This window comes from Meleagris gallopavo, chromosome 14, assembly GCF_000146605.3.
Source record: "Meleagris gallopavo isolate NT-WF06-2002-E0010 breed Aviagen turkey brand Nicholas breeding stock chromosome 14, Turkey_5.1, whole genome shotgun sequence".
Lineage (NCBI taxonomy): Eukaryota > Metazoa > Chordata > Aves > Galliformes > Phasianidae > Meleagris > Meleagris gallopavo.
In genome coordinates, this window is record NC_015024.2 from 11833439 (window position 1) to 11853749 (window position 20311).

At 39.3% G+C, this 20311-nt stretch overlaps 1 protein-coding gene and 1 long non-coding RNA gene across 10 annotated transcripts in view; one reads left to right on the forward strand and one right to left on the reverse strand.

The window, feature by feature from the left end:
• LOC116217177 overlaps positions 1-12119 on the forward strand; it is a 99321-nt gene extending 87202 nt beyond the window's left edge. The window contains exon 11 of the long non-coding RNA XR_004161326.1: positions 6694-12119. This is a non-coding gene — a long non-coding RNA (uncharacterized LOC116217177). The remainder of the gene's footprint in view (positions 1-6693) is intronic.
• The window catches only part of FHIT (fragile histidine triad diadenosine triphosphatase), a 530781-nt gene that overhangs the window by 29392 nt on the left and 481078 nt on the right, over positions 1-20311 (reverse strand). The window lies entirely within an intron of this gene.

Sequence of the window (20311 nt, forward strand, 5' to 3'; positions counted from 1 at the left end):
AAAAACAAACCTTTTGAGCCCATCTGCTTGAACTGCTTGAGTGCAGTGGTTGAAAGAAGCTGCCATGCCTATTCAGAGAACCACACTGAGGACATTGCATTTATTCTGAAGTTACTGGCAAGGATTTCATCAGCTACAAAACACTGAACCACTCCTGTTTTTAATGCAGACTTAGCAGATACGGAAAGGACAGAAACATGCAGTTCCTCTTCCAAAGGTTCCTCATTCCAGCCCTTATTTTCAGGTGCCTGAAGGTCTGTTACCCTTGACAGAAAAATTACCAGCAGTCAAGGAATTAATCAGAGTAGCCAGTCCATAAATAAGCATAGCATAAATCTGAATATTAGTAATTAGCATTTGATTCAATCAGACCAGAAGTGTTAGAAGTGTAAGACCACTGTAGCAGCAATTCCTTATAGGAAACTATTTAACGTTCCAATTATCTTTAATGAATTAACCTCAAAGTATGGCTTAGGTGCAACATCCTAAGAATCCCTTTACTCATCTACAGTCCACTTGCAACTAATTTCCCTTCACAACCCTACCTCAATTAACATTTTTCTGTATTTCATACATGAGTAACTGCAGTACTGAAATATGCAATCCTTTCCCAAATTTAATAGCTGAGATGCCTTAATTCTGATTCTATAAATGAAGGAAAATCATTTTCTGCTACTATCTCAAACCAATTAATTTTTTTTTTTTTTAAACTGACTCTGCACCTGCTATGTATGTATGAACCTAAAAAGTCCTACATTTTCCACGTCATAATTGCTTGGGAATGATCTGTTAGGCAGCACTCCGAAGACAAAAAAGGACTTAAAAATCAGGAGATTTTTAAAGTTTATTTTATTTTCCATCACTAAAAATTTTAAAGAATGTTTTATAGTAAGAAAGAAAAGCTCAATTGGCATAATTTTAAACTGAATTTTAAACTCTTGAGAAATGTAATAATCCAGGAAGAAAACATAATACACTCTTACTGGCCAGTGTACAACTGTAGTGACATAATTAAATAAAATCACTTTAAAATAGAGATCACTTATATAACAGAAGGTGCATTATGCAGCATGGGTAGAATGATGGACAGCTAACTGCATGAGCTCAGAGTTCTCAAATGCCCCTAAAACAGGCAAACATGTGCTCAGTCTTAACCTGTGTATGCAGCAGGGCAACAGCTGGACCTCACGACCCTTCCCCATTCTTGTTGTGTGGTGAGGAAGCTCTTGCTTTGTGCCATGGTTGTGGCAAAAGGAGCAGCATTCTCTAACAGATTACAAATCTGACATTATTTTCCTTTTCACTGTATGTTTGCAGCATTATTTTAGCATTAAGAAAAACGAACACATATGCAGATAACAGCATCCCCACAGCAATATGGCATAGCTGTTTTGCTTCTTACAAGCATCCAATTTAACTTTATCATCAAATACCACACAGTGTTTCACTCTTTACTGATTTTAACCTCTGTTTACAGCTAGGCATCGTGTGCTGTGCACATCATCTAGTGCTCACTGTGGAGGAAAGCATTAACAGTAGAAAGACACACAGTGACACAGTAACAGTACATGAGTTCTTTTTTCAGGACTGTTTTGTTCCCCATCTGACACGCCCATGCGATGCCACAGAGCTTCACTGCCACTTCTCTGAGCTACTAAAGTCACGATGAAGTGACACAGATAGGGACACAGACATAATAGTGCTTGTCCACACAGCTACATAAACACACTTTCTTTTGTATATTAATTCCTGTAACAAATAGAGATATGCTTGGCCTATTTGCTTACATGAACAAATCTGTGCCCTAAAAGATGATGTTCTCATTAAATGGAGTTGCATGCCCAAATCTTATAAGTGCTGTTTACTTTGCTGGCAACACAGCCAGCATGCTACAGAGCATAAATCTTTCACTATTGACACTCACACTGAGAGCACCTCATAGTGAATTCTGAACTCTTAAAAAAATTAAATAATCCAATAAGAGGAGAATATATATTAGTAATCAATAACTACTTAATTTAGCTAACATTGTGAACGCTTTCTCTCCAACCCTTTAACTGCTTGCAGAGAATACCAGATATCGTAACATTTTACCCTCAACTTGGAGCTTAGTTTTTTAATCCAGCCCTTTTTTTTTTTATTTTTATTTTTTTTTAAAAGCATGTTTCACTTGGGATTAAAAAATAAGTAGTAATGAAAAATAGAACTGTGGATTATTTTGTGTTGGAAAAGACCTCCATCCAGTTCCAACTTTCTGACACAAGCAGGGCTACCGCCTACCAGATCATGTTCCCCAAAGCCCCATTCAACCCAGCCAAAGATGGGGCACCCACAGCTCTCTGGGCAGCCTATGCCAGTGCCTCACTGCCCTCATAATGAATTTGTTGCTCACATTAAATCTAAACCTACCCTCTTTCAGTTTAAAGCCCTTACACCCCTATCAACTACAGTCCTGGATAAAAATAAACTCTTCGGTATCATCCTCTTGCCATTACTTCTGTTTTTAAGCAATACCACACTGCATTTATGCATGAAAGCTGTTCTTATTTCAAGGACTGTTTCAGTGTCCTACTGATGCTGTTTGTCATACATTCGTTTCCTGTAATGGTTCTGGCCCACTCGCCAAGAAGGGGAAAAATTCTTTATATCTAGTGGGCACTTTTATATCTCTGGGCAATTGTCCAGGGTCAGGCCTTTGTCTGATGCTCTACCTGAGCTGATACCAACCCCTCTGCATCTTCTGACAACACCAGAGCCAGCGAGGCCAGCCTTGCTTCCAGGAAAGTGCTTGTAAGTCCACCAGCTGCCTTACAGATCAACTGAACCCAGAGGGCAGCAGGCTGCCACCTCCTATCACAGTTTACTGGCACTGCTATCTGAATTGATATATAAATATATTTTAAGGCTGTGCTCTAGATGAAAGTGCCAAGCATCTATAGACATTTCAGGAAATAGCCCTGAGAACATCAGAAGAGCTACAAATACTGTTAGGGATTATCTCCATGACATGGATCAAGTCAAGGGTTTCCATCTTTCTGCCTCATCTCTGGGATTTGGGGGCATCAGTAAAAATTTGGATAAATGCTACTGCAAAAAATAGTTTGAGTTCATACCTGAAAAATATCTGCTGAATACTAGCATGGTGAACGATCCTGGGTTCAATCTCTAATAATGAGACAAATGTTGAGAATTATCTAAAGAAAACAAAGTAGGTTTTACCAGCTTACTACAATAAGCTTATCACATGAACACAGATTTTATGCTGATTCTGCTACCAGTAGGAACAGGTCATTATCCCCACAACTTGAACAAGAAAAAAGGAGGACATTTTCTCTAGATAACAACAATTTTCTGAGTGAAACCGAATCTCTTATGCCCCAGTTCAGAAAGGTATTTAAGTTCTCTCTCAACACTGAGTGCATCTAAGATCCATTCCAAGTCACTTAGGTTAATCACTAAAATACCAGAATGAGATTGCACTTAATACCAACAGACACCTGTGTAATTAAAAACATATACACACACACTTGAGCATGACATGCAGAGCTGGATGTGTTTTACTCACTACCTGCATTTGAGGATAAGAATTCTTTCTTTAATTAAAGTGAGGGAAGATGTCTGGATGCTCACATATTATGGCAGTGAGAGCAGTACAGGAAGAGAGATTAAGTCATGCTATGAGTCAGAAAACAGTGCAGAGCCAGATTAAAACCCCGGTAATAATTATGACAAATCAGTTGAAATTATTGCAGAAAATATTATCTGCCAGTTCAAAGCTGAACATTCTGACAAGTTTTAGGAAAATAACATTTTTCCTTCATTCTTGGCATCTCCTCCTGCATCTTCAGTGGCATTTAGTGTTACAACACTCAGTTTTTCAATGCCATTTTCCAACTGTGGCCATGGAACATCTGGTATTACTTACAGTATTCTTGTGCCTCAACACAGTAAATACATATGGCACCTAAGGGGTAAAAAGAGACATTGCGAGGGAGGATCGTGTGTAGTGACTCCTTATAGTATCATTCTTATCCATTAGCATTGTCCTTTGACCCACTGTGATAATTGGGGTCCGCAGGTCTTCCATAATTGTAAGCTCAGCATGGAAAAATGCAAGGTTTTGACCAGTAGTCTGAAAATGTCATAATTTTTGTTGATACAAACAGTGCAGAAGAGGAGGAGCATGAATTCATCCAAACAAGAGAGCTTTGTATGTAATCTCAGACTCACAGCTAACACAATAAAATACAGAGAATTCATAATCAGCACATTGGCAATTACCCTGAATTGGTGAAAATAATAATATCTACTCCAATGCTTCCATCTCACAGTGGAGATCCAAAATTTGTCAGCCTTTCCCTACTTTGTTTTTCCATTTCCCATTATGTTCACTCATGTCCACTTAATCTGATGCCCAACCCAACACTCCACAGCATCTAGCTCAACCAAAGCTAATGTCTAATTCAAAATGATTGAAGCCCTAACCGAGCACAAGCCCAAAACCCGGAGAGGCAAGCCAGGGCCCAGAAGGTTGAACTCACGAACTGCCATATCCTGCCATGAAATTGGGAAAAAACACTAATAACTACAGGATGGCAGGCCAGGAAGAATGATAAGAGAACAGTTGTGGGAAGGGTCTGGGAATTCCAATGAAGAAAACAAATTGGGCAGAATCAATTCATGGTGTCCACAGCACAATTTCTCCTAACAGTGTTTCAATGGCATATTCAAATGGAAGCTCCGTACATCACTTAATACTGATGTCAGAAGTGACATGTGGAGCTAATTAGATATATTTATCTGCAGGAAGAGGTATGTGCTTCCATTTCTGCCCAACACTTTAAAGCTGAAGAATCCTGTTGTCTGTTGAATCCTACATGTCTGCAAAGGCAGTGGCCTTTTGCAATACCTAGAGGTCATATTTGTAATAAAGCTTAGAATTAAAAGAAAAAGAAAAAAAAAGAATGCATTTGCATTCTTCCTCCAGCATTCACTTTTGCATTAGATCAGCCCTTGGCTGCCTCAGCAAAGAATGAAATTACAACAGGGCTTGGTGCAGAGCTGTGGATAAAGCAAACAACCCCCATCCTGCCAGGCAGCTGCTGCACATATTTAAGCCACCGGTAACAGGAGGGCAGGCCACTTGCTGCTGGTTACTCTGCATTATCCAGGATAACCACCAGAGCCAGTGTGATGACTCTGGATTTGCAGAGGTGTAATGGGGCTTTGATCTAATGTCACAACAAGCAAAGGCAGCAAGTCAGCCCCATCAGCAGCAGAATTCAACCCAGCTGGGGTCTGCTGCATTCAGTGGAAGAAATACCCATTGGCTTCAGTGGAAGTGAGTTCAGCATCTCAGTGCCAGCAGGGAAAAAAATCTCAAAAGGTCACACAGAGAAAACAAAGGGGAAGTTGTTCCAAGGCACAGAGAGCTGCTTCCATTTTATTTTACTTTATTTTTCTGTTTGAGATTTCATGTTGGTTTGTTTTTCAGCAGAGCAGTGCATCCCACCATACAGCCTCCTCTAACTAACCAGGCAGGAGCACGATCTGTTTTAAAGAAAATAGTGGGTTTGTCTGCTGACAACTCAATATTTCACTGCATCGGGCCCTGTTTCTCATACTATATTTTATTGATCAGAATACCTCAGGCTATTAAGTTTATTAATTAAATGATAATTTTTTTTTTTCCTGGTGAGAATACAATGAGATAAATGTCTTACAAATAAACTCAGAGCTCGCAGGCTGAGTCATGTGGTGATTTAGAAGTCATTTATCTTTTTCTCTAACCCTCAGCAAAAAATAATCATTGCCACAATGCTCTGCGAGTCTAATGTGACTGTGAAATGTGCAACATAAAGAGATATTTTTCATTTCCAGCACAATTATACCAAGCTTTTATGTGATACTAATTTGTAACTGCAATGCTAACAAGAGGATATGGATAGCTGTTAATCCATTTAAGCACAAGCTGCCACCCTGCTGAAGCAGGGAGTGGTCTGACCCCATCAGCTGAAGACAACCCTTACAGAAGCTGAATTCAGACTCAAATGTCTGTATCTGTCAAAGACAACAAGTTTGCATATGCCTGAGTTTTCCAGCGCTTCGTTGCTGTTCTGAGCCAGACCTGGGGTTGATAGGTGATGCTCTAAAGCTGAGAGACAGCAGCTCTTTGAAGAGCTTTCCCTCAGTGCTGCTTTTCCCAGGCTGAGCTGCTGGAGAGCACTTCTGTGGCAAACAAGTATCTCTGAACTCCATTGCCCACCCCAGAGCAAGCAAAGGAGCTGCTTGGGCACCCTGCTAGGTGTGCAGGGAAAACACCACAGTTCTTTGATCAAAGCCCCAGGCAAACCGGGTGCCAACAGACACCAGGTAGAAGGGCTCAGGCACAGAGGGAACTTGAAAAGCAAGAATACAGGTGGTCAGAAATGAAGAAAAAGGCACAGATCCCTTCCTGAAAGGGTGAAAAAGGCTGACAGGAGCACAAAATTACACGTTTGCATGCAACTGTATGTCAGCACCCACACCAGTGCTGTTGATACAACGGGGCCACCTCCATTTAAGTCTCTGCACTGCAAAGGCTGTGGGCAGCTTCTGCTTGTAATTACTTTTAATACATGGAAGCACAGCTACTGCTTTAAGTGTTTGTAACACTTCAGAATCCCTTATTTTCTTTGTGTTTCATCAACATAGATTTAAAGAGACTGTCATCAGGACAAACACATGGGGCAAGTTCACAGCTGAAAGCATCAGGAGAAGAATGCTGGAAGAGGGGAAGAAGTATGAACACAGAGCAGCCTAAATAATTCATCTGAAACAGGACTTCTGCAGCCTGCCACAAGACAGACCAGCAGCAGCTGACATCTACTATGTGCAATTTGGATGCCAGCCCATGGAGCATCCAGAGCACAGGGCAGCAGGAGAGCTGGGTCTGCAAAGATGAGCTTAGCTATTCCCAGCGACAGCAGGTAAGAATGCAAATAGTGGACCTTAGTTTTTGTCCAAAATATTTCAGGTTTTCTGTTTCTTCAAGAAGAATCTGCTACCTCATTCTTTGAAAGTACCTTTGCTCAGATCAAGAGACTAAGAAGCCTTCAAGATCTGACCTTTACAAGTTATGCCACTGGATCTCCTGCTCTTTGAAAACAACATACCACAAACTAGTTTCTTTTCTCCAGCATTTGCTAATCTTAAAATACCATAGAAAACTCAGCATTGTTTACCACTGATGTTACTCATGGTTCTGGGAGGGTCAGTTTGCAATATCTCATTCAAAACCAATATAAAATCACAGTGTAAAAGACACATCTCATGCTTGCTGCTCTACTGATCTGGCCCCAGAAAAGAAGATTTGCAGAAGATCTCAAAGAGGCACAAATAGCAAAGGCAGCATTTGCAGACATGCACTTTTGCAAAACTGATGGCACATGAATATGGACTAAGGCCTCTAATTTTTCATACCCCTTTCCACAAGAAAAAAAACCAGCTGCAACAGCACCAGCCTACAGGTGGTAAAGGGACATCTGCACTGCCTTGCAGTGACCTTGGGTGCTGCTCCAATAAAGTGGCCGACAGCAAGCTCCAGAGACCTCGCTGACATCTTCAATAGAAAGTAGGGCACCCCATCAGCAGCATGCACATGTGCACCAAACTGCTTTAGCCCTAAGCGCAGATTCACTCTCCACAAACTCATCACTGTTGGGCCTCTGCTGGTAGCATGCAGGAGGTCAGAAAGCTCTGTGCACTTTAACCCAGGCTCTCTCTATGAAAGTAACTTAGGGCTATATCTTAGAATATCCCATCCCACTCTCTGGAGCTGTTTACTTGCAGTTCCAAATCAACATCTGATACAAAATAAAAGAACTATAAAGTGTCTGAAGAAATCGAGATCATGAATGCTCTGTGACAGCTACATTGAGAAGCAGTGCTGCTTCTTGGCATCCGAGTGCTAGTTTGTCAACCTTTGCTATTTAAGCAATTCACAGCCAATTTAATTAAAAATATAACAGATCTGAAAGCTGCTAAAGTCTTGCAGTGACTATCAGTCATTTGATAATGGTATGAAAGAGCCATCAGAAGGGAACTGTAAGCAAACTTCGTTGAGATTGAATAATAGGGGCATTACAGCTCCAGCCATTAATGTGTTTTTTAAAAAAACCTCACTGTCCACATCAACCTAAAACTTGGCATTTTTATGTCAACATACTCATTTACAATCAAAATATATTTTAGAAAAGTACAGTACATTTAATGGTGACGAGCTGCCCATTTTGCATTCTGAATGCTAGAACAGTCTCTGCTGTGCTCACTTCATCATTTAGTTGATTTAATACAAAATTTCTTTTTCTTCCCTTTCCTACTTGTTGCTAACATGAATACCCCATATTCATTAGTAATCAAATACAATAGTAATTCTAACAGTGTTGCACAGCTGAACTCTTTTTCTTTTTATTACCAACACCCTCATGTTTAAATTATTTCCTTTAAATAGTTGTCTCTTGTTATTCTAGTTCAGCTCACAGGGGAAGTTCTGACTGTGACAGCTTAGGTGAAAGATGCCAAATTAAATAAGTGAACAAACCCAGAATCAACAGATACTGGTTTCATCATTAGAATAAAATCACATTCAGCCATATCCACAAGAGTTTGGGGTTGCTGCCAGGGAATACTGCAGGGAGAGAATCATATGTGGTCCTCAGCTCAAACCACGTTCAAGTTCTTCTGACAGCTTAACACTTACACATCGATTAACTCAACTTCTGGGTACCAGACAAGTGCATTCACAAGTGCAGATGTGAAAAGGAAGCCTGCATGACCATAAGCTGCGATAGATGGACTGCAAAGCTCTCCTGGCAAGGACTCATACTTTCAAATTAGCCAAAAACATCTTTGAAAGAAAAGGGAAGAAATAAATCCCTGGAGGCTTCTTTCGGTCACATAGCTCCGACATCAGAGATTTGTCACAACGATACTGTGTCACACACAAATGTATATATAAACATACTGCAAGACAAACATAGATATATGAAAAACAAGAGCTAATAAATCTTGTTTTGGAGGTTAACCCCATGCATAAAGTTCCTAATCTGTTTTGAAATTATTTTTATACATCTAAAAGGGAAAATTTTCTGTGATAAGAAGTAGTCCAAATATTCTCTCTATAGAAGCATTGCAAAATTACAGTATTTATATATAGTAGCAGATGCTGCTGTACAATATAATACAACTTTATATCATATACTGCCTTTCATTCCAAATGCATTCCCAAGCACCGAGCAGAATTAAGTACAAGGAAGCAGTGGATGCTGGCAGTACACAATATAAATTATAGAAACCAGTGGTGTAAAGACACTGTATGATGAATAAATTAAGGCACTGAGCCATAAGGCCAATAAAAGAGTGAGAAAAAATTAAGAGGCATATGCAGATGAGAAAACCTACTTTAAAAAAAGACAAAAGTTGAAGAGATGGAGAGTTGATGAGGCAGAAACTTACACAGAGGCTGCTCCAGATGGTAAAAACAGCAGCAAAGGAAGCAAAGGCCACCAAGAGTGGCACAAGTATGTGCAAAGCAACACAAGGTGGCTGCAGAGTCTGGGGAAGAAAAATGGGAAAAAAAGAAAAAAAAAGAAAAAAAACAAAAAAGGAGATGTCTGCAATGCTGACTGTAGAAATAAGGAGGGATCCTGAAAATCTAAAAATCAGGATCAAAATATTTGAAGTACATGCAAAGGCACCAAAGACTGTGGCTGTAAAAGCATCCTTCAGCTGTAGTGCTTGAGGGAGCTTCCTGCCCTGCTGGCTGATTTGAAAATATGAAGTTTGGAAGGGAACACATTCCCACCTTGTCTGACAAATGCTGATTCAGAGTTAGGGTACAGACACCTATATGAACCCAAACGAGCGCACAGGCACACAAGGAGATGCTTGTCTGTATCACAAATATGGTATCAAAACCATTTGCCCAAGTACATGGTTGACCTGACATCCACATGACACATTATACATTATATTCTCCTTTTGGGCTACACATATTTTATGTACGTGATGCCCTGCTACCCAAATAGTTTTGAGCACAGACTGAAATGATGCAACAACAGCACCATATTGTTTAATATTTTTGAAAAGTCAAACATGACTGTGCTACGCTACACTGTTTTAAAAATACTAATAAACAAACATTAAACAAACTCCTATTTAGCTCTCAGGCCTGAAGCTACAGTACACAAACAGCAAGTTGGCATAGATGTGTTGGCCAGAGTTTACTCGGCTCTGAACTAAGTGGCAAAAGTGATGATAGTGTCATCTGAAGTCACCAAGCATACATATTTGTGGATCCCTTTCACTCTGACTGAGTTGTCAGTGTGAGAACAGTGCTGAAAATAAACATCTCTCTGTCGACCTCCGCCGACAAGCCTGGGCAACCTTTAGGCTTTCAGACTAGCAAGGTCTAGTGCTCACACGTAGCTTCTGCCGTGGCATTTTCAAGCAGAGAATGACAGCAGTGACATTTAAATCTTGTTCATCTCCTTTCCATATCCAGCTTTATCTCCTTGCTCATCATCTGTAGTCTCTGCCAGCCTAGCCCTAAGACAACCCCACTATATAAAACCAGGATATAGTCACGATGCTTATACAACATGATCTTACACACCTCAGAAGACTAAAATACATAAATGCTGTGTTTAACATCCTGCAGATAGATCCAATAATACCATAAACGAAAAGGAATTAAAAAGACTGTCTAGGAATAAGGTTAAATAAAGCAACTGCTTCTAAGATCAAGACCTAAACCACTGAACTCCCACTACGTGGAATCTGTCACTCTGGCATATCTAGACACACGGTGTGCAGAAATGAGCTCAATTCTTATGCAAAAACCTGGCAAATAACCTACTGGTAATTTAAAAGCCCTCAAGTGGGCACCTAGGAAAAGCCTGAGTTACTTACTGAATTAGTAGTGGGACTCTGTATGGTGGCTAAACATCCATCTCTCTGCTATCAGCTGCAGAAGGCAGTAAACATAAACTATCGGGTGCTCACAAGCAAAACAGCACAGAAAGAATTGGAGGCAGTACAGATCCACTTTTCCAACAGCCCATTTTAACTTTTGGACTCAAACGTTTCATTTTAACAACTTTGGCTTTATCATCTGTTTGTGGCCAACTCAGATAACAAGTAAATAACTCAAATTTTAGGTCAACTACTTATTTTACGCTCAGTTGTGAGGATGGTGTGTCATTCTAAAGTCCTTGTGATACACAAGTGCTATATGATGTATTCATACCAATGTGACAGTCTAGAATACGAAATGCAATAGGAATGGATGCACAACAAATCAAACAAATATTCAGCTGCGAGGCTGAAGGCAGGACTGTGCTGGTTTATATAAATTGCCTTTGGAAAAATTTACATTATTTACCTGTGATCTAACTTGGCATTTAAGTAAATTTCAGTTAAATACTGACACATTCAGAGATACCACTCATTTGTTTTGCTTCTACTTTTCAAATAAAATTCTCTGGAGTGGATCATTGGATTGATTATTTAATGGGCTATTGACTATTCTAGGGCTATAAGGAGCATGCAAATGTCATGCATATCTGATACCTGTGGTATAAACACAGGAAAATCCCACAGCCAGAAGATCGTATGGCTTCGCAATTAATTCAGGATACTGTCAGTCACAATCCTTTGCTTGGAATCTCATGCTTGAGATGCTGTCTGTGATCCCCAGACTGAACAGGAGCTTGGGCTGTCAGAGCAGTCCAGATATGAACCCTTTGAAAAGGATTAGGTCTTCCTCTGAGTGAAGGGCAAGAATGCAGTACAGTTCCTTACAAAACTAAGTAGTCTCTATAGAAAACTACAGGAAAAGCATAGTATCTATCAAATTTAGCAGCAAGATACAAGTGACAAGGGCTAGGCGCATTCATAACTTGGAAGAAGTCCACAAATAATGCATTTTAGGTAACCTAGCTACATTTATTCAATCTGATTGAGCAGAAAAAAAGCATTATTAAAAGAATTAATGCAACCCATCCTGAGATTTATTTGTATGGAACCTGCTGGTAGATGAGATCATGTAAGAATTGATTTTTCTGCCTTACTGAAAAAAAAAAAAAGTTAGGTAGAGACTAAAAATCATTATCAGAGGTGCCCAGAATGTCTTAAGCAAAACTAAATCACAGCTACAATTCTCTCAGTGCAAATATACAACTGAGCAAGATATGGTAAAAGTTAGGTTGTTCTAACGATGAAATTGCCAAATATGATCTATTTTTTAAAAAGTATATCATATTTTGAAGATGTTGGGACAAGCATTAATTCATTTACTAACTAGGTCAATAAAAATGTCTGTAGCCAAGAGCTCTATTAAAAGTCCATAATGTTACCTTAATGGAGGAAAACTAATAGAGTTCTTTTGGAAGTTGTCCATAAAATTAATATTGTAGAATTTTAGTGGATGTCTTAAACAGTTTAAATATACATTTTTATTAACAGACCTAATAAGAGAATTAAATTAAAATCATTACTTTCTGTAAGAGGAAGTATTTACATTTTCAGAATCTTAATGGAGCTTATTTCTTAAGAGAATTTCAGAACAATGCTCATTATTCAACACTGTGAAGCAGGAATCGGCTAGCTGGCATCCACACATAGAATATCTGCCAATTTGCAACTACTGCAGCACTCACTCGGAGCCTCTCTGTCTAACCCACTTTGCATGGCAGCTGTCCAGGACCTCGACCTGCAATACAATCCACTTCCTTGTCAAGAGCCCTCCTTGGAAGGCATTAAACTCAAACAGCAGCCACAAAGCAAGAAATAAATAAAAATCTTGCTAATCCAGAAGGCAGACAACTCAGAACGGTCTTATATCAGATATCAGCTCATGGCACATTTCAGTGAGCATTTTACCATTCAAAGCCACATCCCTGGCTTATCCCAAGTTATGGTGTATTCCTTATTCCTGTGACTACTGCTTACTGACTGTGTGCATTTGCAGTTGAATGAAACCCATCTATTTCACCTAAACTGATTACTTGCTTGTAGGGCTACAACATTCAACGGTCAATGCAGATGAGCTCAGTGGGCACCTTAAAGGATTGTCATGGTTTAAACTAGACAGCTTTCGAGGTGCTGCAGAAGGCACATACTGCAAAACCAGGAACAGCACTGGAGGCAAGATTTGGCAAAATATTTTGGCTCAGAGGACAGTGAGGAATGATGATGTTGCACGTTGGAAGGGAAGTCCCACTCTGACATAAAGGTACTTTCCTGTTTACTTTCCTATCGAAGTCTGTAGGCTTCAGTCCGCAAATGAACAAGCTGATGAATTTCTGATGAAGTCACTGTATGTTTAATATCTAATTACCATACCTGGGCACTTGAAATTAATACTTTTGGAGTTTTACTACCCTGTGACATTATCATAGGTCTCAGAGTACAATTTCTTGACATGTCAGAGTCAGGAAGGAGGCGTTATAACAGCACCAGTTTTGTACATCATGGTAACACATGCCTTCCAAAGTGATCAGAAACCCATGCCCTACTCACATCTTCCTCACTCCATCATACCAAAATGAGGGGACTCAATACAAAGAAAACAGCAAATTACAGAATATTTATCACTGAGTAATCAGTGCTGATAATCAGATCTTGCCTCTTGTTATCAATGTTCAGTTGGAACAGACACTGGCAGGTCTATTATATCACACAGTAATTGCTACTAGCACTGGAAGATTTTCTTCCCCCCTGAAATGGCTTGCCAGATTGTTAAAACCCTTCCAAGGAAGCTGGCAGCAATACAGCATTCATAGAGCAGACCAGATCATGGGAAACTATTTCAACCATCACACTACCGGACACATTAAAGGATCAGATCCAAAGGCCATAAAAGCTCCAGGAAACTTTTCATAGTCTATAATGAGGTTTGTATCAGGCTCCAGGTCCCAAATGGCTATCTAGTTTTGGTATTCATGTTTGTGAAAATTACAGAATGTCCTTTCATTCCAGAAGAATCTTATCAGAAAATTGATCTCTTTATATATAAAGTCTTCATCCAAGGTAAAGTCCTTTCAGGAGTTTTATGGCTTCCTATCATTCTTTTCAAAACCCTCTGGAAACCAGAAAATATGCTGAGACTGTTTCTATGCAAAAAAAGAAACCCTTATATGTAATCTGCATAATTCTCAAGTGTTTGTGAATATCAGCAATTTCTGGTTTCTTCAACAAAGGTGGCAAAGGTTAATAATAAACAGGTAAAAAAATCACCCAGGATTACAGGATTATTTACAGAAGCACCTATCTGAAAACCATCTCACTCATTTTCTTATTTATAAGACCTACCACTGTGTTCTCTCTATGTATTTAAATTAAATTATCTAATGGAAATGTTATATATGAATAGCTCAGCAAGACGCTGTATTGAAGCAACCCACCTTATTCCAAATAAAAGCTGATTGCTAGTTCTGGGCCTGTAAATGTGTCAGACAATAATTTTACTGCTTTGCAGGTAGCAGAACACCCAAGGTTCTTATTCCCAAATGGTGATTGAGTGATAGCTTTTAATATTGCCTAATGATCACAAACATGTGGAGTCTTGTGTTAACATCTGCTTTATGGGTAAAGTCGCACACTAGAACTACTCAGAAAAAAATAACCCCCTGCCCTCCGAAAGCTAGAATTAATAGAAAAAGCACGTGCTCTTTTATCACTGAAGAAAAAGTAGCAGGGGATGCCGTAAATATTTCTAGGTATGTTTTATGTAATGAACTAACTGAACAGACGACTTCGTTTGGAGAGTTCTTAGGAGTCATGAGCTCTGAAGAGGGGGGAACAGTTTGTCAGGAGCATTGTAGAAGCCAAACAAGCACAGAACAAAACCCTTCACTGCAGATAAGGAGAGCTTTGCCTGAGGACAAGCTTTTTGTCATGCCAACTCAGACGGTGAAAGGGTGCTTACTGCTGCCCTTACACACGTGACCTAAGATGTATGTCTAAGCAGACACTTTCCCATTCCCACTGATAATTTAAACATCTGTAGTTGGCCAATGACAATCTGTGCACAGTGTCTGCACATAGAAGCTTCCTGGAGCTGGGAAGGCATGGAAACACTTTACAGAGTAGAGCAGCAGCTCTGCTCAGGGCTGAGAGGATGAAAACAAGTCCCTGCATCCACAGGGATCCCATCACATATCTAAGGCCAACCAGCCCCTCTAGTTGAAGTAAGAGGAAGTATTTAAGCTCTGCAAAAACTGCTGCACTGCAGAGAGCGGAGAGGAATTCATTGCAATTGTTCAAGAGAGCACCAAGGGTGTTATGGCCATTTTGCAGGCATTTAGAGGGGAATCATCATGTGTGCAGGAAATCTGGACGATAGATGAGACTGCAAATCTGCTATCTGTAACACTGATATGCAAGAAAGGAAATTCTCCTTTAGGCAGGTGTGTACAGAATGTTCACTGCATATACCCTGTACTCACTTAAGTCAGCAAAACCCTTGCACCTGTGGCACAGATGCGTTATAAAGATCCACCAAAGCAAATTTAAGCATATCAGTACAAGTTGCCTAAGAGCTATAATGAGCTACAGGCTCTGTGAGCCACTCCAAGCCCTCAAAGTAAACCATTCTGGTAGATGATTCTATGAGAAACAAAGAGTGAATTATGACATAAATAATATGGAGATCAAACTTCACCATTATTAACACTGTCACAAGACTACCTCTTTACCTGAAATAGCAAGGCACACATGGTCTTTCACCTCAACAGCAACAAGCCCTTACTATTTATTGCTTTTCTGCAGAGACCAGATTTCACGAAATCCCAGCGTGCAAGAGCTGAGATTTGGATGAGATTCAGCATCTCCTTCCCATAGACCCTAACATATGCATATATTCTCTTTTGCTCTCTCATCCCTGCAATTAATTGAAGAGACATATTTTAATAAACTGGCTAATTGAACAGGGCTAAGTTGCAAAATTTAAGAAATTTGCCACATTTATATACATAGTAATGAGATCAATTACTTTCCGTTCGTGTAGACGTATTGAGAACTAATGAGGTACTTAAAACATGCATGCAGAAAGTCTACTTTCTATTTCCATGCTGTAACTTAGAGCTTGTTAGGGATTTAGCTCTTTATCAGTTTGAGCTATGGCACTTACGCTGATAGAAGGCCTGTTAGCTGTGGCTCCCTACTGCATTAAAAAGTCTTTTAATGCAGCTCTGTAGTGCCGTATATCTCATTATAGCACAAAAGTGGGCAAACGCTGAAGACCATGTTGCTGGAAAATACTTTGACAGAGAACACAGCAAGCAGAAAGCTTGCTCTTTGAAGGATAGCATCCACCTCACTTGTAATTTAGCTAAGTAATCCAGAGATCCTTATAATAAGAAAATCTTTATCATTTCCAAAGCTATTAAAAAAGATCTGCTAAGGTAAAGAGCCAACCAAGTTGTAGAACTGTTATCTTTATGGGTCACTTTAAACAACAAAACACTCTTTCTTCCAGTACAAAATACAGTGGTAATTTATCTCTTCAAAAAAATTGGACTGAGAGAACATCTACACTCGCTACACTTCATGCACCAAGCTCTGGGTTATTGCCTGGGAAGCCAATTTTCAGGCAGTGATTTCAACATTGAGTACAGCCCTGGATGCAGCTCCAGGCACATCCAAAGTTTCTCATTAAGTCAGACATGCAATGAAAACATTGGAAGTTGTTTAAGGGTGAGGAAGAAGGGATACAGATATTGTAAAGGTTCAAGAAAGAATACAAAAGTGTGAAGAGGCCTTAGGCTCTAGCATGGAGAAGTGCAAGTGATGTCAGCCCAAACCAGTCTCACCTTACAGCATGCCCCTATATGAACATTCAAACAAAGCATGCTGGCCAAATTACACAGCTTTAAATTTTGATGTTTAGGAGACTAAGTCACTTTTTTTTTTTTTTAAATTAACTACGCTTCTGACCATACACTGTCTCTTGTACCTCCAGGTACTTCCTTTCCATGGTCCAAATGTTTAATGACACCCCATGAATGTGACAGCCCTCAGTCATCAAGCTGCTCTCCAGGTCAGCACATCCTTCCCTGATCAGGACTCCTTATCCAAAGAAGAAATGACCCTCTAGACGCACAGCAAATCAGTTATCCTCCTGAATTACTGCAGCTGTGGTTGCAATCTCAGATCCAATACTTCCCATCTGCCCTAGTGTTTCAACTAAAAAAGGAACAGACTGCCCTCCTAACCAAATCTGTTCTGTGGGATTTAGCAGGCTTAGGGCAGAGCATCAGAGCTCCCAGTATACTAGTAAGAATCAGGAGCAGGCACGTTTTATCTACCAGCCGTTCTTCCCTACACTGGAAGACAACCTGCAGAACAGAGGAGGAGTCAGCTATCATTTCTTTATGCTCAATATGCATACACAGTACTTTCAGTCTAAATATATTGCTTTCTGTAGCATTTATCATACATTTGCTTGTCATTACAGTGCCTATAAGTAAATACTGAGAAATAAATAACAATACTTAACACTTTAAGCCCATTAAGGAACTGGCAAAGTTTCACATGAGATGGTCTTTAAAGCTGGATGTGTGGCAATAAAATTAGTTCAAAAAGAGACAGCTGCACAAAAACAATGTATATCTTCACATAAAACTCTGAAAAATATTTTGACTGGCACAGGCTTTAATGTAGGCTTATTTATTGGAGCAATGCTTCAGTAATTTACAAAATAAAGAATCTGATAAACTGAAGCATCAGTTCCTCACAATGGGGAAGTCCAATATGTGCTGATTTTGACTGATAAAATACATTATGCCCATATTAAACATTTATACCCAATGTTGGGAATGATCACACTTTACAGAAATAAACAAGGAAATTAAAAACAAGTGGAGAAGTGCTCAGAAAAGATGGAATAACTAATATAAAAGGAATATTTAATACTAATGGATTGATTCTTCTTAGATATCTGGAAGCATCAAGTTTAAGTGAAAACTAAGATATGTTTTAAACTGAGCTTTTGGACTACCTCTATCAGGAAAGGAAAACAAGTATCCCGTCTTTGTCTTTGATCCAGTTAGCAGTAAGAGAAAAAACTTTTCTGAACAGTGATGCAAAAGAAAAACAGATTCATGAAAGCCTAACACTCTTTATTTATACCTCTATGCAATTTTTATTTCATATCCTTCCTCCCTTCCTTAAAGAGAAAAGCAAAATTTATATCTAACAGCAACAATGCAGTGAGAGATGGTGTCTGTAGATCGGATTTGAGTCTCTAAAGTGGACTGCATCACATGAATGATGCAGTGTTCTAGTTTTGGTGTGCTTTTTTGCTTTGTCATTAATGATATTGTGAAACACAGGCTCAGGACCAGCAGCAAGAGGCTCAGCTACCACTTACTTACCCTGGTTTTAAGTGAGGACTGTAGTGGACTTAATTCACATGAGCCAAAGAAAAACAAAACATTTTTCTCTCACTGGAAATCATAAAATGAGACAGAAACTTTGTCTTTTTAAACAAATGTTGAAGGGTTATGGGCTATAGATGTTATCAACAAGACTCGTGGCTTAGGAAAGTAGATAGATTTACTTTTTCATATCAGATAAGAAGATTCAAATAGTCAAAAGACAATTCACTGCATCACCACTTTCACAAGAGGAAGGTCCTGTTCATGCATTCTCTTAGTTGTCTCTCTCTATATGTCTTATTATAAATTGAAGTCTATGCTGTTACATTAAAGTCCACTTCCATTCTCATATATGCACGTGTTAAATCAGCTTATATTCCTGTAATTGCACAAATTAATTGCTCTCAGATGAATTTTACAATGCCTCATTTCTAAGGGTTTCTCCTGAAAGTACACAAAAAAGGTCATCAACACTACCAAATGCTGCACTTTTCAACATACTTTGAAGATGATAATTGTGGATAATTACAAGTTTTTGCAATTAGCACATATTTTAAGTTGCCCATTCTATGAATTAATAAGATCCTTTTGTATTTATTCACCCTGCCAAGGATTTCTGCATACATACACCACCCAACTTCTGTTGTGAATGGACTATTTCAGCTCACTGAAAACAACTGGATGCCACCATTACTTGATATTTATTCTGGCACAAGTCTGTCAAAAAAATTTACCCCAAAGTATCTGGCCCAACCAAGACTTTTGGACTGGAAAAAAAAAAAACAAAAGCAATGAGCTGATATTTAATATCACATATATTTATAGCACTCTTTGCAATTTTTACCTGGAAAAAAAAAAAAAACAAAACAAAACAACAACCAAAACTGATATGAGGAGAAACTACGGAAGTACTGAGTACTCTGTGATGGCCGTCATACATAGCCACTAAGCAAAGGAGAGGTTCAAAACCAACTAATGCATTTCTGAGTCTGCCACAGGGCATAATTTTCTCATTCAGAACTGTACAGATAACAGATTAGTATTCCAGATATTGGCTGATTTTCAGCTCTTCTCTGAAAGCGACACATGCACTTATACTCCAGAGAGCAATATAAGAACAAGACTGTCAAGCTTCATCTTTGCTGTTGACTAATTACAAAACCTAGGAGTCTCGTTCACAAAACAGAGCTTCATTTGCTACCTATCTGCTATTTTATGCCTTTGTAGCAACATGGGGATATTTTGCCAGTAGAAAAGCAGGCGATGTACTAAGTTTACCTAGGATTAGTGACCTGCTGAAATCACATCAACAATTAGTTTGTTGGATTGAATTTATCTAGGATACAAACACGTAAAAAGACGACAAAAAAAAGCAGAAAGCAGTAATGGTGAAATTGGGGTTTGGCTATCATCTCTTGGACAGGATACAGCACTAAGCAGTCCAACACAAACATACATGGCTTTGATTGAAAGCCTGTCGCTCTCAGGAAGACTTGATTGCATTCCAAAGAGAGAAGCATCATTCCTCAAAAAACTGTCTTTCAGAGATACCTGGGGCTTTCACATCGCCATTCATTTAGGGTAGCAGCTTAGGACCCTGCTGGTCCCACAGCAACATCATATCAAACTTCGTTTAGATAACGGTTCAACTGTATGTCTGCTGCCTGAGAATGCTGAAAACTGCCTGGAGAGCTAATGATGTGGTGGTTTAATGCCTAATGGGCAGCTAAGCACCACCACGCCCATTAAGTTTTCAACCACCACAAATGACTAGTTTAATTAATCAGAGTTTAATATTCTTGGACTGCCACTGCATCCACTCTTCCACTGGATTGGCTTAGAACATACCCTACAAAGCCATTTGTGCATCTGCTTGTATAGCCTCAGGCTTT